Source organism: Cajanus cajan, chromosome 8 (genome assembly GCF_000230855.2).
Source record: "Cajanus cajan strain Asha chromosome 8, NIPB_CcT2T_4, whole genome shotgun sequence".
Lineage (NCBI taxonomy): Eukaryota > Viridiplantae > Streptophyta > Magnoliopsida > Fabales > Fabaceae > Cajanus > Cajanus cajan.
This window is the reverse complement of record NC_138524.1, coordinates 24,370,704-24,394,011: the sequence shown is the minus strand read 5'-3', so window position 1 is coordinate 24,394,011 and position 23,308 is coordinate 24,370,704. Positions and strand designations below refer to the sequence as shown.

Genomic DNA, 23,308 nt, shown 5'->3' with positions numbered 1-23,308 from the left:
TAACATTATAAATGATAAAAATATAAATATTAAATACCCTTTTATTAGTAATTATTTACATGCTTGAAATTTAAATTATACAATTAATCCTAAAATGTCTACATGATTATTTTTATTATAAATAATATTTATTAAAAATAAGAAATAAAAGAGGGAGAAGAAAATTAACTGAAATACCTCTTGAACGAGCTCTATTAATCTTCAAAGATGGAGATTTGTGTGCTTTTTGGCAATCCTTCACACTACAATGCCTCACAAAAATCTCAAGAAATACAAAGAGAGGGGGAGAGAGAAAAAGAGATAAATTTCGTGCTCTATGGAATCTGGACGAAATTTTGGAGTCCTGAGAAATGAGCCCCAGCTGTCTATTTATAGACTTTAAAAAGGGTCCAGAATGGCCCGTTCCAAAATCGGAACGGCCCGTTCTGGACATGGCCGTTGCGTATAAATTTTGTAACCGGAACGGCCCGTTCTGAAATTGGAACGGCCCGTTCCGGAGATAAAATCAACTCAGCCTTTGGTAGATTAGAACGGCCATTCCAAATAAGAGCATGTAGGTCATTCTAATAACTTGGAACGACCCGTTCTAGTTTAGGAACGACCCGTTCCAGTTTAGGAACGGCCCGTTCCAGTTAAAGTTTAAGCCTTCTTTTGAAGAGTTTGGAACGGCCCGTTCCAATTTCGGAACAGCCCGTTCCAAATTAGGGTTATTGGTGTGACACCCTTACTACCCCAACACATATATAATATAATTTAATTAAGAAGAATAAACTTTCAAAGGGTTCGTAAAAGGGTTCACATAAAACTTTGAAACTGTTCTTTCTTCAATATAAGAGAATGACTGAAAAATAAAACTTTAAAGGTAAAATTTAAGAGTTTACAATTTTAAACACATTACAATACCAAATCCATATAAATATTCTGTCTTAGAAATCCTCTGCCCCGATGTCACATTATCAGAGCATTCCCATAATTTAACTGTTGGCATTCTAGATGCCACTCGTAGCCAGATTTTCTTCACCTAAAATATCCACAGTTTATACGGTGAGAAAAGAAAATATCTATATGCAAAGTACATACAAACACATCACAATATAATCTCATCATAATTCATTATTTAATAAAATATATATATATATATATATATATATATATATATATATATCAATCATTCATCATCTTCACATCTCAATTCACATTTAACATATCTCATTTCACATACATATCTCAATCCATCATAATCCACACCAATTATACAATTTACAACATCATTTCCATATTCATAATTCATGTCAATCTTACAATTAACAATATCATTTTCAAATCCATAATTCACATCAATCTTACAATTAACAATATGCCAAGACCTCGCCACATCTGACACAAGTGATACAGGTTAATTGCCTCCCACACCAGACCAGGGTCACGCCCTCCCTGTAGCATCACTTACCCAGGGGCCGTGCCATCCCTAGTCATTAAGGAGTACGCTCGTCCCTGAAGCATCACCTACCCAGGGTTCGTATCATCCCTGATCATCCGGGAGTACGCTCGTCCCTGAAACATCAACTACCAGGGTTCGTATCATCCTTGATCCTTTAGTGTGAGGAACCACAATCAAATTACAATCCATACAATCTCTTGCAATTAACCCTATGCCAGGGCTGCCATAATCGACAGAAGTGGTGTGTGTTAACTGTCTCACTCATCCCACACCATGCTAGGGTCACGCCCTCCCTGTAGCACCACTTACCCAGGGGCCGTGCCATCCTTAGTCACTGATGTGAGGCACCATAATCACAATCATAATCACATTCATACAACATCTCATCTCATAATTCAAATTCACATCACGTACACAATTCCACCTCACATACACAACAGATAAGCCCAACAAAATAAGGGTTTACACACCCCTCAAGTAATTCACATCAAGATCATTCATTCTTATCAATCAATACAATAATAACATTCATAAATTAATATTATAAACAATGGAATTATCAATTTAATATAATTCAGCATAAACAGTAAAACCCTTAATTAAAACCTATCTCACAGGCACTTTTCTACAATTTCGTTCTCTCTTCCAGATCGTCATTCTTACAAATTATTAGCATATTTATAATCCTCAACACATACCGAATCTAATGGTATCATTAATTGCTCAAACAGAAATAATTCAACTTTTCCAAAACCTAGCCTACATGCACTTTTCTATAATTTCGTTCTCTCTCCCAGAGCATTATTTTTACAAATAAATCATATATTTATTGTCCTAAATATATACAGAATCAAATAATGCCAATAATTCTTCAAACAGAAATAATTGTAAAATTACTCATAATCCTAAGGGCTCTTCTTCTACCCAATTCCCTCATGCAACTCCACATATAAATAATCCCCTTTTCCCCCGTACCTGGATACATAGGAACTCGGGCAGAACCTCCTCTTTTTCCTTAAATAAGGATCGGAACTAAGACTGGAGCAGAACCTCATCCTCTGAGTTCCCCTTGGTCTTCAGAGAGAAGAAGAGGAACGAAAGAGAGAACAGAAGAGAAGAGAGAGTGAGAATGAAAGGTGTGTAAAAATGAGAGGATTTGAGGCCTATTTATAGGATTTTTCGCCCACCTACCACTACGGCCCGTTCCAAAATCGGAACGGCCCGTTCTGGGCCCTTCAAACCTACGTAAATTTTTCAACTGGAACGGCCCGTTCCCAAACCAGAACGGCCCGTTCTCAAACCCAGTAGAACGGCCAGTTCTGCTTCCAGAACGGCCCGTTCTCCAAACCGGAACGGCCCGTTCTCCCTCCAGAACGGCCCGTTCTACTTCTCAAATATTGGGCCTTTAACTTATTCCAGAACGGCCCGTTTCACTTTTGAAACGGCCTGTTCTGGGCAACGAATTGGGCCTACGGCCCATTGAAAATTGGGCTGTTACAATACTTCCCTCCTTTATGAAATTTCGTCCTCGAAATTTTTGCAATGGTAGACTCCTCGCTTCTTACTTTCTAATTATTATGCAACCTCACTACCTTATTGATATACAACTCTATCAAAAGATATCTAAGGAAAAAACAAGTAAACTTGGCAAGCCTATCCACTAAAACACAAATAGAATTAACCTCTTAAGCATCTCAGACAAACCTACAATTAAGGCCTATCCACCCATCATCTCACTTCCATAATGGGAGGTCTGAGTGCTACAAAATTCCTAAAGACTTCTAGCATACTAAACACAAGTATACAATTTCTCTACTCTTTTCTTCACCTTAGGTCACTTCACTTCCGCTGCGCTATTCAGATACATCCTCCTAAGGTCCCGATACATCTCATTAGCTCCTAAATATATATATATTAAGAGTACTGTTATGTACTTCCTCTAAAATCATCTTCCTTAATTCAAGGTTACTATGCACCCAAGTTTGTTCTTGCACCTCAAAACAATGTCGATTTCTACTCATAAATGGTTATCTATACTTCTACCAATCTTCTCCACTTGGTTTTCTAAGAAAAGATCGGACTCCTAGGCTTCTCTAATCTCATCCATTAATTCACTAGTCACTTTTAACACAATCAATTCAATGCTTCTAAGGATAATCTCATACACCAAGCATAAGTCTTTAAATTCTTCAATCAAATCTAACCCTTAAATCATCATAAATGATATACTAGAGGTCATCATAATCAAGGCATCTGCCACAATATTGGTTTTACTTCTGTGATCATCTTTAAAAATTAAGCACCTAAGCGTAAGTTCACTAGGTATACATATCAGATCTCTAATTTCACCAGTTCATCTACACCCAAGTCAAACTCTTATTCATCACCTTATCCTATAGCCTCATATCTTGTCACCAAAATTAATCAATTAATTATACGTCTCCAATTTTCTTCAACAATTCACTCGTTACTCAAGTTATACCTAGTTTCATACTACTCGGAATAATCTCATAAGTCAAACTTAAATCTTTAATTTCAGCCAAGAAGATCCATCTCTCTAATCATAAGAAAAAATAATGTAGAGGGTTCCTACTCAAAGCATCAACCATCACATTGACTTTATGCAAATAACAACTAAGATTGAAATCCTAGTCCACAAAAATTCCAACTATCTCTTTTGTCCCATACTCAAGTCCTTCGAGTCAAACAAAATTTGAGACTCTAATGATCACTAAATACCTCCAACTTAGAATCATATAGGTAGTGTCTCCAAATCTTAGTGTAAATATCACGATTGCTCACTCAATGTCATGGGTAAGGTAATTCCTCTCATAAATTTTCAATTGCTTAGAAACATAAGTTATTACCCTTCCTCCTTGCATCTACACTACCTCCAAATTCATCTTAGAAGCATCACGGTATACCACATAAGACTTGCTAAAATCCGGTAACATTATCCAATCTTTCCTTAAGAGTTTGAAACATACTCTCACATTTATTATCCCATACAAAGGCAAGTCTTTCCTAGTCAATCTAGTCAAATAGTAAGCAACCTAGAGAAGTAAGCGACGAAATGCTTTGGGGAGTTGAAAATAAGCATAGGTCCGGGGATCCTCGATATAGGTTAACCTTTTGAACTACTATTGAATTCATGGGTAGGCAAAAGACAACTTAGTGAACTGAAACACCTTAGTAGCTAGAAGAAAAGAAAGCAAAAGCAATTCCTATAGTAGCGACGAGAGAACGAGAGCAGCCTAAACCGTGAACGGCTATCTTAAAAATTTACTCAATAAATTTCCTATAAACTATCTCAATAAAACTTCTAACCTCACAAATTGACTTTTGATATCTCCCACTTAAGCACAACTTCTACCATAGGTAGATCTATGTTATATCCGCGCAAGAAATTACAAGGCCTAAATCTATCTTGGATATATCTTCAAAATTAACTCTAATATGATGATCTCACATCTTAAGGTCAATCTCACTAAACACACAACCATTCACTAATTAATCCATAAGGTCATCTATCCTCATATCCACATACATGCATATCATATTAGAATACCTATTTAAACCTTCATATATACATCCTTCCCAATCATATATATAAATCTATCACTATTTTACACCATATAACATGTGCATGAACTTAACTTTACCACATAGCATCATAAAACCTTGAATAACCTTACAATCCACATGACAACACCTCAGAACATCATAACAAAATCACTTTTATCCTTGCATTGCCTAGTAACTCAAAAACATCATGATAGCATACATATCCCATCAATAATTGTCAAGGAAAATGATACCTAGAGAGTTACACTTGTCCAACGATCTCAATCCTATCTCAAAAGAAAGATAAAAGAATAAGCTATAACTCTTATGAAAACATGAGATTCTGAATAGATCCTCTTCTCAGCTAACAATTCAAAAATCACAACAGATATATTTAACGCTTACAACTAGCCTCTGATTACCAAAACAACTATAACTGAAGTTCTAAACCTTCATTTTACCTGATTCCAGTGCCATTGAAAAGATCACATCCAAGACTACAACTTCCATGAAGACCACAAAATCCAAATCTATCAATACGGTACTCCTACTAGCATAACAAAACTACAGTGAAAACATCTCCTACACTAGACAACAATAGTGCACTAACAACCCACAGAATACCTCAACCCTTCCAAACTTACTTCTTTCTACCTTAAACTCATATCCAAGCTTCCAACTACAATCCCTAAACGAAAATAATTCACCTATTCCACAAAAGACTTAGAGCTAAAATCAAATCCTCATGCAACCTAACCCCTAACAAGATTAATATGCAAGCATCAAAACTTAAGGAAATCACCAACACTTTGACCTTTCATCAAAAACACTCAAAGTTCTAATGCTCGACACATAACCTCTTGGATTCAATCATTACCACTATAACTTTCAGAAACGCCACCAATCGTAAACTCTTAATGCATTCGATAAGTCAATTTCTTACCCACATCCAAGCTTCCACTAGTTCTAGTTGGTTAGCAAGATACTTCGTCTACTACCACTACTTGCACCTATGCTCGCAACACGAGCGATGCCACCCAACCACTACTTCTTACATAAGCAAGAAGTATCAAAATAATAAAACAATCATGAGATTAAGAAAGAGCAATCAAAAATAGCATCATCAAGTTATATCATGTCTATCAGACAAATCCTGAGAACACAATGCACACAAATAAATAACAATAACATAATCAATCATCACATTAGCACATCAATAAGCTTCACACTCAATGCATTCCATCATTCATCTATCGAACAAGCATAGTAGACTCACAACTCACGGCCGATTGGATCGACCTGCTCTGATACCACTAAATGTGACACCCTTACTACCCCAACACATATATAATATAATTTAATTAAGAAGAATAAACTTTCAAAGGGTTCGTAAAAGGGTTCACATAAAACTTTGAAACTGTTCTTTCTTCAATATAAGAGAATGACTGAAAAATAAAACTTTAAAGGTAAAATTTAAGAGTTTACAATTTTAAACACATTACAATACCAAATCCATATAAATATTCTGTCCTAGAAATCCTCTGCCCTGATGTCACATTATCAGAGCATTCCCATAATTTAACTGTTGGCATTCTAGATGCCACTCGTAGCCAGATCTTCTTCACCTAAAATATCCACAGTTTATACGGTGAGAAAAGAAAATATCTATATGCAAAGTACATACAAACACATCACAATATAATCTCATCATAATTCATTATTTAATAAAATATATATATATATATATATATATATATATATATATCAATCATTCATCATCTTCACATCTCAATTCACATTTAACATATCTCATTTCACATACATATCTCAATCCATCATAATCCACACCAATTATACAATTTACAACATCATTTCCATATTCATAATTCATGTCAATCTTACAATTAACAATATCATTTTCAAATCCATAATTCACATCAATCTTACAATTAACACTATGCCAGGACCTCGCCACATCTGACACAAGTGATACAGGTTAATTGCCTCCCACACTAGACCAGGGTCACGCCCTCCCTGTAGCATCACTTACCCAGGGGCCGTGCCATCCCTAGTCATTAAGGAGTACGCTCGTCCCTGAAGCATCACCTACCCAGGGTTCGTATCATCCCTGATCATCCGGGAGTACGCTCGTCCCTGAAACATCAACTACCAGGGTTCGTATCATCCTTGATCCTTTAGTGTGAGGAACCACAATCAAATTACAATCCATACAATCTCTTGCAATTAACCCTATGCCAGGGCTGCCATAATCGACAGAAGTGGTGTGTGTTAACTGTCTCACTCATCCCACACCATGCTAGGGTCACGCCCTCCCTGTAGCACCACTTACCCAGGGGCCGTGCCATCCTTAGTCACTGATGTGAGGCACCATAATCACAATCATAATCACATTCATACAACATCTCATCTCATAATTCAAATTCACATCACGTACACAATTCCACCTCACATACACAACAGATAAGCCCAACAAAATAAGGGTTTACACACCCCTCAAGTAATTCACATCAAGATCATTCATTCTTATCAATCAATACAATAATAACATTCATAAATTAATATTATAAACAATGGAATTATCAATTTAATATAATTCAGCATAAACAGTAAAACCCTTAATTAAAACCTATCTCACAGGCACTTTTCTACAATTTCGTTCTCTCTCCCAGATCGTCATTCTTACAAATTATTAGCATATTTATAATCCTCAACACATACTGAATCTAATGGTATCATTAATTGCTCAAACAGAAATAATTCAACTTTTCCAAAACCTAGCCTACATGCACTTTTCTATAATTTCGTTCTCTCTCCCAGAGCATTATTTTTACAAATAAATCATATATTTATTGTCCTAAATATATACAGAATCAAATAATTCCAATAATTCTTCAAACAGAAATAATTGTAAAATTACTCATAATCCTAAGGGCTCTTCTTCTACCCAATTCCCTCATGCAACTCCACATATAAATAATCCCCTTTTCCCCCGTACCTGGATACATAGGAACTCGGGCAGAACCTCCTCTTTTTCCTTAAATAAGGATCGGAACTAAGACTGGAGCAGAACCTCATCCTCTGAGTTCCCCTTGGTCTTCAGAGAGAAGAAGAGGAACGAAAGAGAGAACAGAAGAGAAGAGAGAGTGAGAATGAAAGGTGTGTAAAAATGAGAGGATTTGAGGCCTATTTATAGGATTTTTCGCCCACCTACCACTACGGCCTGTTCCAAAATCGGAACGGCCCGTTCTGGGCCCTTCAAACCTACGTAAATTTTTCAACTGGAACGGCCCGTTTCCAAACCAGAACGGCCCGTTCTCAAACCCAGCAGAACGGCCAGTTCTGCTTCCAGAACGACCCGTTCTCCAAACCAGAACGGCCCGTTCTCCCTCTGGAACGGCCCGTTCTCCAAACCGGAACGACCCGTTCTCCCTCCAGAACGGCCCGTTCTGCTTCTCAAATATTGGGCCTTTAACTTATTCCAGAACGGCCCGTTTCACTTTTGAAACGGCTCGTTCTGGGCAACGAATTGGGCCTACGGCCCATTGAAAATTGGGTTGTTACAATTGGCCTTTTTAAGAACTTGGAACGGCCCGTTCCAAATTGGGAACAGCTCGTTCCAATTTTGGAACAGCCCGTTCCTGTCCTATAAAATTAGCTTATTTGGGCTTTTGGACCTTCTAAAACCCTTTCTCGTTGTTTGCATGCCCCCAGACGAAATTGGGTGTCTACACCATGGAAACATCAAGAAAAAGACAGTAGAAATCGCAGTTGGTGTGATTATTTTTGGATTAGTCATATCTGGATGCATATTTATAATAAAAAGTCCAGGTAAAAATCGCAGTTGGTGTGATTATTTTTGGATTAGTCATATCTGGATGCATATTTATAATAAAAATTCCAGGTAAGTACATAGACATAATTTACCATTGAATATAGCCAATTAAGAAGAATACAAAGTATATGCATTTTACATGTTAGTGTTTAAATACTGTTATCTTGTAACCAATCAGGTACAACAAGAAAACTTTACGGTAATTGTTACAAAATTAAACAGAGAACAGAAGATGCTGATTTGCCAACTTTTGATTTGTCAGTCTTAGCTAATGCTACTGAAAAATTTTCAACTAAAAACAAGCTTGGAGAAGGTGGCTTTGGACCCGTATACAAGGTGATAATGAAAACTGATATCCAGAACAGCAGAACTATTTCCGTCAAAAATATTTATAACTTCAGCATGTGACCTTTTCAGGGAAAACTGATAGATGGACAAGAGATAGCTGTCAAAAGGCTTTCAAAGAGATCTGGGAAAGGATTAGAAGAGTTCAAAAATGAAGTAGCATTGATTGCAAAACTTCAGCACCGTAATCTTGTAAAGCTTCTGGGTTGCTGCATCGAAGGAGAAGAAAAATGTTAATTTATGAATACATGCCCAACCAAAGTTTGGACTACTTTGTTTTTGGTAGGAGCCCTTGCGATTTATTCTAAAAATCTATGGCAATCTTATTGCTTGTTTGTACTTTACAAAATTATGGACACCGCAACTTCTATGCTAAATGCAAGCATATTTTTTTGCTAGATGAAACCAAAAGGAAGTTGCTAAATTGGTGCAACCGTTTCAACATTAGTGGTATTGCTTGAGGACTTTTGTATCTTCATCAAGACTCTAGATTGAGGATTATTCATAGAGACCTAAAAACTAGCAATATTTTACTAGATTCTAATTTAGATCCCAAAATATCTGACTTTGGCTTGGCTCGAACATTTTTGAGAGATCAAGTTGAGGCAAACACTAATAGGGTGGCTGGAACATAGTAAGTTTCTATCGGACTATGATTCTAACATTATGCTATCAAGTTTTAAATTTTTTTTTTATTTGAATGGTTTTATATTTAGTGGTTATATATCACCTGAATATGCTGCACGTGGACACTTCTCCGTGAAATCAGATGTCTTTAGTTATGGTGTGATAATTCTAGAGTTTGTAAGTGGGAAGAAAAATAGAGAGTTTTCAAATCCAGAACACTACAATAATCTTCTTGGACATGTAAGCATATTGATCTAACTATGTTGCTAATTGATATAAGTTGAATTATTTAACTCATACTAATTTAATTCTATCCATCTTAGGCATGGACATTATGGACCAAAAAAAGGGCACTAGAGCTATTAGATGGAGTATTAGGAGACCAATTCATGCCCTCGGAAGTCATAGAATGCATACAAGTAGGCCTATTGTGCGTACTACAAAGGCCAGAAGATAGGCCAGAAATGCCATTAGTGGTTTTAATGTTGAATGGTGATAAATTATTGCCAAACCCAAAGGTTCATGGTTTTTACACTGAAATAGATGTTACATCTGAAGCAAATTTTTCATTGGAAAATCACAATCAGGGCTCAGTTATTGAACTTTCCATCACATCGTTAGATGCAAGATAGGAAATGAAGGCAAGAAAATGGTAAAGCTTCACCTTCTAATATGGACATGTCAGATATTTTAAGATACATAACTCGTGAGATTTGAGAGTGTTAGTACTTTAGGTGTGTTAGATCCAATTGTGTTGGGAATATGCCTAAATATCTTTAGGAGAATACGTTAATTTTTGATAAGAATATTTTATTTATATTTCAAATATTTAGATTTAATCTGTTTTGATTGTTTTAGGGTTTTCATTTCTTTGTTTTTAGAATAGGATAATATCAATATTTGATTTTGTATAATAAATTTTCTCTATAAATAGAGACTTTATGAATAAAATTAGATTATGCTCCTCTGATAAAAAAAAAATAACTCCTATAAAATATTCCCTCAAACAAATATCATAAAATAACCCCATCAGTAGTATCAGAGCCGCAAGGTTGGATGCGGTAATAACCCTCATAACTCATAACATATAATGTGATATATAAAGATAGATTTCGCTGCATGAAAGGTTAGGTCCCTTGTTTGAGGGGAGGATTGTTGAGATACAAGCAAGTCCCACATCGATAAAATAAGAGAAAAAATAACAACTTATAAAGCGCACACATACTCCAATGTAAGATAGGCCTTTTGGGTAATGACCAAAAGTAAAACCGTGAGGGCTTAGGCCCAAAGCGAACAATATCTCATCATTGTGGAGTATGCTTGTGTAATAACCTTATAAAAATAACCCTCACAAAATATCCCCTCAAACAAATACCGTAATATAACCCCATCATTGGTATTTAGAGCTAAGGTTACAACCTGTGAAAATGGAAGTAGAAAAAGAAATTTGGATTTATCTAAAGGAAAAATATGCTGGAGGTGAAAGGATTCAAAGCATGCAAGTATTAAATTTAATGAGAGAAATTGAGATACAAAGAATGAAGGAGATTGAGACAATCAAACAATACTCAGACAAATTGCTTGGCATTGCTAATAAGGTACGGTTACTAGGAACACAATTTCTTGATTCTAAAATTGTTGAAAAAATTCTAGTAACTATACCCGAAAGATATGAAGCTTCAATAGTGGCCTTGGAGAACACAGAGAATCTGAGTAAGATTACTTTGGCAAAGGTGCTACATGCATTGTAAGCCTTAGAACAAAGGAGGCTTATGAGAGAAGAAGGATCTATGGAGGGTGTATATCTAGCCAAATGGAAGAACAACAATGGTGGCAAAAACAAGAAGAAGGAATTGTTCCAAGAGAACAGACAAAATAATAGCACTCAAATTTTTCCACCATGTCCTTATTGCAAAAAGACTAATCATCCACGACAAAGATGTTGGTGGAGATCTGATTTAAAATGTGACAAGTGCAGACAATTAGGACACCTAAAATATGTATGCAAATCTCATGAGCAACAAGAAGAAGCCAACATTGTTGAAGATCAACAAGAAGAGGAAGAAGAACAACTACTTTCAATGTCATGCTTTATGACCAAAAAACCCTCAAAAGCTTGGATTATTGATAGTGGTTGTACAAACCATATGACTTATGACCGAGAACTCTTCAAAAAACTCAACAAAACTGATATCTCTAAAGTCCAAATGGGGAATGGAGCACACGTTACAGTAAAAGGCAAAGGAACACTTGTTATTAAAAGTCATTCAGGTTTGAAATTAATATCTGATGTTTTATACATTCCGGATACTAAACAAAATTTGTTGAGTGTTGCTCAGTTGTTGGGAAAAGGCTATATAAAGTGTTATTTGAAGATAATAATTGTGTGATTAAAGATGTAAACAAAAAAGAAGTGTTCAATATTCATATGAAAGGAAAGAGTTTTGCTTTAAATTTGAAGAAGGAGGAGCTAATTATAAATGAAGATACAAGTGAAGAGCACAAAGATGCATGTCTTCAAAAGAAGTTTGAGGATTAAGAGGAGAATGAAGATGATGAAAAACTACTTTCAAAAGAGAAGTTCGAGACAAATGTTAAAGTGATCCCACTCAAGAAGGATTGCAACAAAAATCACAAAAAGAAATCGATCAAAAAGAGAAAAGACAGATTTTGAAATTCCAATTTAAATTAAGTGATAAAGATATTCAATCAAGAAGGAATGTTAGGAATATGCCTAAATATCTTTAGGAGAATAAATTAGTTTTTGATAAGAATATTTTATTTATATTTCAAGTATTTAGATATAATCTGTTTTGATTATTTTAAGATTTGTTTCCTTGTTTTTAGAATAGGATAATATCAATATTTGATTTTGTATAACAAATTTTCTCTATAAATAGAGACCTCATGAATAAAATTAGATTATGCTCCTCTAATAAAAAAATATCTCTTATAAAATATTCTCTCAGATAAATATCATAAAATAACTCCATCAAATTGTAAGTTATGTAAAATTGTTAAAATAATAAAATGGTGTAATTTGACTTGATCTATCATGTTAGACCTAGTAAAAAAGAAAACTAGTGTAAAAGTTAGGTGAGATTAGATTGATCCATTTGACAATTCTAATGGTAATTTGTTAGAACAAATTGATAACATAGTAGATTACTCATTTAATCCCCGTAGTTGTGGAAAGTTTACTTTTTAGTTTCTATACTTAAAAAAATTCCTTTTAGTTCTTATACAAGTACTTCAACATTGTTAGCAATGAATGACGAGTCACTCATGTGTGTTATGTACTTTATGTTTTAGTTTATGTCGAGTTCTACAGTGAGTTAGTGAGACAAGTGGTGCATGATGGACCATTTTTTTTAATATATTTTAAAAAGATTAAAATTATATTAAATTATTATATTTTAAAAAATTAAATAACAAATGTATAATAATTATATATAAGATACCTACCTACATATGTTTGTGACAAATTAGGAGAAGAAGATTGATAAGACATTAAATTTTGTTATGATTTTAGTTTTTTGAGTTTAAGAAATATGACTCAATTATAAAATGAATCGAAGGATAATTGGAATTAAAGATATAAAAACAATAAATGATGCTACAAATGAAAAATAAACAATGAATATATAATGCTAAAAATAATTTCATGAAATTTAATAGATAGAAAATATATATTAATTCTCACTTTGCAATTGTATAATTATATATCATTTCAGATCAATTTGTGAATAATTCAGTTAAAAAGATAAAAATTACATAATTTCTATAATATAAAATTCTTCTGCATATTCATTACTATTTAATTCAAAATAACCTATAAAATAAAAGTAAAAAAAAAAATAGAAAACAAAAAATTTATAATAAAAGATATTATTAGCAATCAAACTTATTTTTAATCATTTTTCTAAAATTAAAATAGTTTTGTAAACTTAATTATCTAATAAATAACTTTAGCTATAATGAAATCTTTTGAATTTTTTTTTAAAATTTAAAATGGAAGGTTACAATTAGCTCTTTTGTCATAAAAAAATTTGAATAAATAGTGTAAATTTATTAAAATTATTTAATTCAAACTCTATTACATATTTTGTGTGTGAAAATTGATGATCTTTTCTAAATTAACCTTTAAATAAAATAAAAAATTAAAGAACAAATTAAAAAATTATGATAAAAGATATTATTAGCAATCATACTTGCTTTTAATAATTTTTCTAAAATCAAATTCATTTTGCAAATTTAATTATCTAATAAACGACTTTAACTATAATGAAACCTTTTAATTTTTTTTAAAATTTAAAATGAAAGGTTATAATTAGCTCTTTTGTCATAAAAAATTAAATAAATATTATAATGTACCAATAAATATCATAATATTTTTGTTTCATAACTTATAATTTATAAATATAAATAGATATTTATTTCATTTATAATTAATAATAGTTACATATTATTAACTATTTTCTATAACTTACATTTTAATTAAATTCAATCTCTTAATTGTACATTAATATAATTATTAATATATATATATATAACTAATTTAATACAATTTCAAATTACTCAAATAAATCAATCATCAAAATTTTGTTATAAAAATCAATATAATAGTAATAACATTTTTTTTATCTTTGTATAGTTTATAATATTCATTTGCTACTTATTATTTTTGTATAATTAATATTTTAATTAAATTTAATCCCTTAATTTAAAATTAATATAATCAATAATATATATAATTACTAATTAAATATAATTTTCAATTATCAATTATTTAATGCTAATTACTTATGAAAATATTACTTAACACTGTTATCACAATTATATATATATATATAAGATTATGAAACTTAAATATTTTCACAAAAAATATAAAAAATTTCACGAAACATGCATTGTGCAAACACTACTAGAAAAGTGTCATTTTCTTGCAAATTTTCCTGCAAAAAAATATTCGTAGAAATTTTTTGCGAATGTTCCTGCAAAAAAATATTCGCAAAATTTTTTTGCGAAAAATAATTTACAGATATTTCTTACAAATTTTGCTACAATTTTAATAATCATAGAAATTTTTTTCCATGGTAAAATTTTGCAAAAAATATTGTAAGAATTTTATTTTGTTTCTTGCAGATTTTCTTGCAAAAATAAATTCGCAAGTAATGTTTACTAAATGGTAGAAAAATTTTGCAGGTAACTTTTCCTGCAGATTTTCCTGCAAATTTTAATCCGCAGGAAAAATAAAAAAAATATATTTAAATTTATAAGTTTAATATTTTAAAAAAACTTCAAGTCCCACATCGATTGAAAATAAAGTAATTAAAGAGTATATAAGATGGGACAACACTTACCTTACAAGTTGATTTATATGGTTGAGTGTGTTAGGCTTATAATCTACAATCTTAGAATTTAAAAGATTATGTATCACATGTTGGAGGCATGGAAACAAATGCTTCGGATGAATTTATTGTGAGCAATTGAAAGTTGAAAAATTATTGATAGAATTTATAGTAATTTCTTTAAATTTTTTTCGTAAAAAATATTTATGCAAAATTTCTTGCGAAAAATTGGCAGGAAACTTTCCTGCGAATTTTTTTTTCCAGGAAATTTGCAGGAAACTTTCTTGCGAATTTTTTTCGCAGGAAAATTTCCTGCAAATTTTAAAATTCGCAAAAAAATATTATCCACGAAGGTATTACTTGCAGATAAAATTTCGCAGGAAAATTTGCAGGAACAACATTTCCTGCGAATTTTTATGAAAAATTTGCAGGAAAATTCGCATGTAATAAGATAAATTCTAGTGATGAAAATTATGAGGAAAAGAAAGGCTCATGTGGAAATAAAAACAAAACATCAAAAAATAGATTTCAGAATATAAGAATATTGTTTCAGTTGTCAAAATATGTGAAAAGAAACAATTTGAGATTATAGTGACAAAAAAAACTACCTCATATTTGTATATCAACTCCCTCAATTTCTTGAATATGCTTATATGTTTGTACCATTGAATATCACAACTGTAAAGGTGGGTTGGGTATGCCTTAACTCTTTTAAGGAAAAAGAATTAAAAAAAAGTGATATGATAAGAAAACAAAAGAAAAAAATGAAAAAGAAAAGAGATGAAAAAATAAGACTTGTAAGAACTTCAAGTATTCATTGATTTTCAATCACATTTGATTTTATAGTAAATAGATATTCATATATCAATTATAACAAATCATAAAAAAAAACTGATTTCGCAGTTAGTTTGTAAAATAGGTTATCAAATCCTAAATTATGTGAGTGGAATCCAATTAAGAATATAGTGAAAAAAGAAGACTATCAGAAAGTTAGTATTTAGACATGTCATGATATGCGATAATGGAAGAAAGACCGTCGAGGTGGGAGAAGGCAGAGACAACGGAGGAACAATCATCCCACGTAAGCAACAAATGTACAGTCATCGCGGTTTTTGCTTCAATGGAGAAGCAGTGGCTAATGAGTATTTGGAGGATTTATGGGATGGGGAGGTGGCAAGGGCTGATAGATGCGACAAAGGAGCGATTGTCCCAATTTTGGCTTCAACAGAGAAACTGCAACTGGTGAAGATTTGAAGGATTTGGGGGATAGGAATGGAGGAGGTTATTAGTAGGTGGTGAAGTATGGCCATCGTAGGTAGATGAGTTATGGATCTGCTATAGAGTTATAGGTGGTGCTCCAAGTATTTAGGCTTTGTGGCTATAGAGATATAGGGTTTATAGTTATGGAAATATATTAGAATAAAAAACACATTATAGAATGACACGTAAATCGTAGGTAGATGAGTTATGGATCTACTATAGAGCTATAGGTGGTGTTCCAAGTATTTAGGCTTTGTGGCTCTAGAGCTATAGGGTTTGTAGTTATAGAAATATATTAGAACAAGAAATACATTATAGAATGACACATAAACATATTTGCTGACATGACAAAATTTTAGAGACATTTTAAGTTGGTGTGTCGACGTAATAAAGAGTAACTCAGCTTTTATATTATAAATAGATAGATAGATAGATGGTTATGTACCTTTGGTGGAGACTCTTTATCTCCTTGTTTTTCCAAGGATAGTTTGCCCTGGACTTGTTAAGGTAACTCATCATTAGATAGGCCAATTCCAAGCCCTTCTACTTATTTTCTTTGTATAATGCCATGGAATGGAACATTGTTAGAAACCAACTTTGGAAAGAATTAAAGAAGTAAGATAAAAGCACACACATAACAACCAAAAGGTTACCATCTCTTTTGAACATCCAAGAATCCATGGCCAGCTAAAGAGGGTGACCTCTACTCCCTTTAGATATGGAAAGGAATACTGTAAAATAGTTAGTTATATTAGATGATCTCGACTTCCAATTAAATCATTAATTTAAAATCAAGACCTAACAAAAGAAATCAATACAAACATCATGTTTACATTATATAAGGAACTTCATAGAGTTGCATGTTTAGATTAAAACATGTGAGAGAGCAAACAAATTATAGTTTAATCATATTGCTTTAATGACATTCTACAATCAGATTAGTCATGTTGCTTCTTAATGCTTTCAAGAGAGGTCTAAGCAACCGTTCTATCAACGATTTATAATATGAGAGAAAATTAAATGCCATTGTGCCAAAAACATCCAAGGTCATGTACCTTTACTGAGCCTCCTTGTCCCCTTGTTTTTCCAAGGATAGGATATTTGGTGAATCAAGAGTGATCATTGTCTATTTCATGTCTTGTCTACGCAAACTAAAAAATACCTGTAAAAAGAAAAGGGGAAAGAAAACCAGCTTAAACTTTATGCAACTTCCTAAGAAACAGAATCTATAACAAGCCTTGGTAATGAACCTTATGTTGAACTTGATTTTTTCCTGGGAAAGCTTCACAATACATCCAGGAACCTCTATTGTCATTTTTTCTTCCGATTTCAGTGATGTATTTATGAATCTTGAGTTCATTTTTTTCCAGAAACTTCCATCATCCATAACATAATGTAAGAAGTATGAACTAAAACAAAGAAGGAAAAGTGTGGGGAATTAAGAAAACAAATTTACCCAAAAGCAGCCAATAACATAGTACTGTACATAATGGATGCCACATGTCAGAACTTTTGCACTTTGCCTTCACTTTTTCCTAGTGTCCTAAAAATAAACACATTTTGGTTGGGATTCAATTTCAATAGTGGATATTGATAATAGAAATTCTTGCATATAAGACAGAATATTACAAAAAAAAAAAAATTGATGCACAAAGAAAGTGGTTGAGCCAGCCATCCACCTTTAACAAATATTTGGTAAAGACTAACTTGGAAGTGAAATATTTGCAATAGAAAAGTTTGCATGTAATTCAAAAGCTACGAAGATATTGTGGAGAATTGGCACCTGATAAAGAGGTAGACATACATAAAATGGTTAATGTGTAATTTTGAACTTGTGGTTCATCTTAATACTAAACCTTCAGGTCTTTAATGTGAGAAATCTTTCCCCAGTCTTCTCCTTTTTGGCAACACTGTTGGAGCAATGGATAACTCCGAATCATAAGAGATGAAATGGATTTGGGTAGACCCTCCTCTGGTAAGCATAGTAGGTTGGGGCAGTCACCAACTATCAATTCCTCAAGACAAGAAAGCTAGCAGAGACCCTTGTAGTCAAGTTTGTTAAGATGTGGACAATGCCAGATTTCTAGAAAAGTAAGAGAGCGTGAAAGAAAACCTTCATCAGGAAAATACTTATATCCACCTTTTGAATAGTTAGAATAATCGAAGGAAGGTGTTGGCTAGCAACACCCCTTTAGTGAGGCCATAAGTTTGAAACTTGAGAGACCCACCCTTTTCAAATTTGTTGGCAAACCCCATCAGAGAACATTTCCACTTGTGGACAATCCTCTATCCATAGGTCAATAAGAGATGGAAGTAGTATATGCATGCGTTTAGGCAATAATTTCAAATTCTTCAATCCCCAGATTGTAAATTTCGCTAGAAAGGGTGTAGATAATAATTCATTGGGAAAGGATTCAAAATGGGGGCACTCAATAATTCTCATGTCCTTGAGATGATTATGAGTGTGCTACAGTGAAATCATTTGTAAATTATTGCACCCTTCGAGCTCAAGCCGACAGAGTTTTGGGAACAAATCTAGCTGAAAGGTCGTTAGAGAGTCACAGCAAGCACAAATTTGCATTGTTACAAGGAAATCATAACAGCAACATCTCATAAGAATATTTTCGGGAAACAAGATATGTCCAAGACTTCAAGAGGAGCATTAGATAAGGTGTGCACAATCCTTTCGAGTGACTATGCTTCCATGTTGAGCCTCTCACGGTCTTCAATAACTAGTTCCTTTAAATGAAGAAGTTGCTCTAACAGCCATTTTAGCTTGAAACATTCATTGTTGTGCACCAAGGGTTTCCAGACACACATTTGTGTCCAAAATGGTAAAATATTGTCTGCTTTGAGTCTAAGTTTTCACAATTTAACTTTTAGACATCACTCAAAAGATCTCTTAATAATTGTGACTTAGTGTGTTTATAAACCCATGTTCTTCTTCTTATTCTAACAATATGGAACTTTTATTGTATCCCAACATTCATCTATAGAAAGATATTGAAGACGTGGGAAAACAACTTTACAGTCCCATTCTTCCTATTCCTTCATATTGGTGAAGGACAATGTTTTCAAAGATGTAAATAAAGAAGAGTTACTCCTATAAAATTCAGCATCGATACTCACTAAGCCATCAAGCCCAATAATCCTCAGCTCTTTTAGAAATGGCAACAGTCTAAGGGGAGGTAAAAGTAGGCCATATTTACAATCCCACAACTCTAAGAACATCACGCTCGATAATGAATTATTAAAAAACAAACTTGGAAATTGTGTACCACCATAGTTCCTAATTGACAAATCCTCCAAGTGCTTGGAAGGTTGTAGACTTTCAAGTAATTCCCATTCTTTCCTTGGATCATCAGGAATATGTTTCATTTCCATTCCCAGTATTTTGTATCTCCTCAATTGAGGACCCTCCATGAAGATTTAGTCCTCCTAACTGCTGAATGTTGAACTCCCTGCTTTTGCCAACATAAAACAACCTCAATATTTGAAGATTCTTCAATCTTCCCAAATGCATTGGCATTTTTTACACTACAATACCTATAAATTCAAGGTAGCGCAAATTGTTAAGCTTATGCAAATTTGAGGGAAACTCCTCCAAATTGCAACAAAGTTCAGCTTTAATATTTGCAAGTTATAAAGCAAACATGTTGAGTCAGGTAGTTTTTTTATGTTTGTATGTGAAAGGCCTAACAAACGGAGATGTTTAAGTTCACCAACAAAGTCAGGCACCTCACCAACGGCAAATCAATGAGACTAAGATAAGATGTGTAAGGATTTAAACCTGGACAACAACTCATGAACTGAAATCTTGTGGCCCAAATAAAAAAAAGTATTCACTCTCCCCTTTGTTGGAATAAATGTACGCAACCTTTGAGCATCATATGAACTTCCAAACCCATCAAAAGATCCAACCCCATTGTTGTGTAATGAAAAATGACAGGTTCTTTTGGATATGTTTTTTGCTTTATCAACTCCAAACCTAAAACAAATGTCCCCACAAATATATTTTTCCAAATCATTGAGAAGGTCAGGCATGACAAAACAAGTTTCAGATCTACTGGATTTTGATTGTTGAAAAAAAGATCTTGCTAGTAGATCATTAAAGTAATGTTCACCAACTACTTTTGGACTCTTAATCTATTGAGGGAAGTGTATAAAATTTTCAGTCATCCACAACAAAATTAAACACTCCTTGTAAAACTCAATCTTTGGGGAATAAGGCACAAAAAGCAAAGCAACTCTTGACATGAGAAGGAAGGCAATAATAGCTCAATAATAGAGTAGGGATAATTTCATTACCTTGTTTTGGTAAGTCCTATATGTTGCTTATCAACACATCTTCCCGTTCTAAAATAGATGACTGTTTGTTGTTGTGTTTAGGACTGCTGCCACTTTTTAATTATCCATTTATTTGTGTTTTGAATAAGTCAAAGTTAGTTTCCTAATTTTCAGTTTCAGTTTCTTTCTTTTAAGTTTGTTCAGTCATGGCCTCATTAGAAAATTTACTGTTAGTGGTCAGTTATTTTTATTGGCTATAAATGTACGATTGAAAGAAATCAATATATCTCTCATTTTTAAGCATATCTCTATTTTCTCTTCGCCGCAGCCTAACTTTTCCATTTTCTTCAAACGATCTTTACTCTTCTGCTGCAGCTTCAATAACCCACAATTGGTATCAGAGCCTTATTCTTACGGACCTGTGAAGATGGATGTTGAATCAAATTTCTCACAAGTTGCACCTCCAGTCTTTGATGGAGAAAACTATGATCTCTAGGCTGTCAAAATGGTGACTTACCTGGAAGCTTTGGATTTGTGGGAAGCTGTGGAAGAGGATTACAAAATACTTCCGCTGCCTGAAAACCCTACCATGGCTCAAATAAAGAACCACAAAGAGAAAAAAAAACCAAGAAGGCAAAGACAAAGTCATGCCTATTTGCTGGTGTTTCTCAAACCATATTCATTAGGATCATGACTCACAAGACGCCAAAGTCAATCTGGGACTACTTGAAGGAAGAGTATGAGGGGGATGAGCGGATTCGAGGCATGCAAGTTCTGAATTTGATGCGAGAATTCGAGCTGCAAAAAATGCAAGAGTCTGAGACGATTAAAGGTTCCTCAGATAGACTACTAAGCATTGCTAACAAGGTTAGATTGCTTGGCACTAAATTCTCTGACTCCAGAATAGTTGAAAAAATTATGGTTACAGTGCTCGAGAGATATGAAACATTAATAACCACATTGGAGAATGCAAAGGATCTGACCAAGATCACTTTGGGAAAAATCATACACGCACTACAAGCCCAGGAGCAACGAAGACTCATGAGGCAAGATCGTACGGTTGAAGGTGCTTTACAAGCCAAGAGCCAAGAAGTTGGAATGGGCAAAAAGAAAAATTACAAGAAGAATAAGTTTACAGGTAATCAGAGCACCGAAAATAATTGCAGCAAAGGAAAGGGTAAAAAGAAAAACTACCCACCTTGTCATCATTGTGGTAGAATGGGTCACCCTCCATTTAAATGCTGGAAAAGGCCTGATGCAAAATGCAGCAGGTGTAACAGACTTGGTCATGAAGCGGTGATATGCAAAGTAAAGCTTCAACCATAGTAGTCAATCCCGGATAGCGGAGCGGAGCGGTCGACCCTAAAACTGGGATAGCGGGATGACGCGGAGCGGGATAATCGCTATTTTAATATTTTTATATATATTAAATAGTTAATAATATATATATATAAAAGCTAAAAAAAACAAAAAATAACTCTAAATTCATGCATTAAACATTTTTAATAATTAAAAGTTCATAGTGAAGTAAACAAAATAAAAAAAATTAAGAAAACAAAATATTTAAGGTCTTATATTAAATTTTTTATTACTTAAAATATTATCTGAATTATAATAAAGAGAAGTTACTTTCTAAAAAAAATAGTGAAGTAAAAGGCCCTTAATCAAATCAAAAGATAAAATAAAACTTGGCCCATTTGGCCCAACCCTAATTATTTTTTCACCTTCTAATTGTGAGACTCAAGCAGTCGTCACCACTCCTCTTAGAAGAAGACAAGACTGTAGATGCTGGAGAAGACAGCGCCGCTATTGGAGAAGACAGAGCCGCTGTCAGAGAAGACAGCGCCGCTATAGGAGAAGACAGAGCCGCTGTCGGAGAAGACAAATCGACGAAGATCCGCCGGAAAAAGAAGAGAAGTTCCGTCGCCCACCCGCGATCGCGCCACCACGCTCTGCCGCTTTCGCGGTCGCTCCGACCGCTCCTTCAAAACGCTCCGCAACAAACTTTTTGAAGCGGCACGGAGCCGCTCCGCTATGACGCGCCGCGATTGCGGCCGCGACAACCGCTATTGACTACTATGGCTTCAACAGCAAGAAGTTGATGCTCAAGTTGTTGATCAAGAGGAGGAGGATCAACTTTTTGTTGCTACTTGCTTCTCAAGTAGTGATTCAAGTGAAAGTTGGCTAATTGACAGTGGTTGCACTAACCACATGACACATGACAAGGAGCTGTTCAAGGAATTAAAAGGCACAGAGACTTCAAAAGTTAGAATCGGAAATGGTCAACACATAGCATTCAAAGGAAAAGGCACGATTGCAATTGAAAGCTGTGTCGGTACAAAGCTTATCTATGATGTTCTTTATGTTCCAGAAATTGATCAAAATCTGTTGAGTGTTGGTCAATTGATGGAGAAGGGCTACAAAGTATATTTTGAAGACAAATACTGTTTGATAAAAGATGCATCTGGTCAAGAAATGTTCAAGGTCAAGATGAGAGGAAAGAGCTTCACATTGAATCCATTGGAGGAACAACAGGCTGCTTTTCCTATTAAGGAAAATGTCACGGAGATATGGCACAAG

At 33.9% G+C, this 23,308-nt stretch overlaps 1 long non-coding RNA gene across 5 annotated transcripts; it reads right to left on the bottom strand.

Annotated features, from left to right (window-relative positions):
• Window positions 1-8,938: 8,938 nt before the first annotated feature.
• Window positions 8,939-22,121, bottom strand: LOC109818176 (uncharacterized). 5 transcript variants are annotated; one of them, XR_014428682.1, is made up of 8 exons: window positions 21,927-22,121; window positions 18,225-21,526; window positions 17,898-17,984; window positions 17,692-17,814; window positions 17,497-17,603; window positions 17,095-17,172; window positions 16,887-16,995; window positions 8,939-9,412 (listed from the first exon to the last, which is right to left on the bottom strand). It is a non-coding gene; the product is annotated as an uncharacterized LOC109818176 (long non-coding RNA). The 5 variants fall into 5 exon arrangements; XR_014428681.1 differs by having other exon boundaries at window positions 18,225-21,147; window positions 21,246-22,119; XR_014428684.1 differs by having other exon boundaries at window positions 18,225-18,524; window positions 18,670-22,111.
• Between the last annotated feature and the right edge of the window lie 1,187 nt (window positions 22,122-23,308).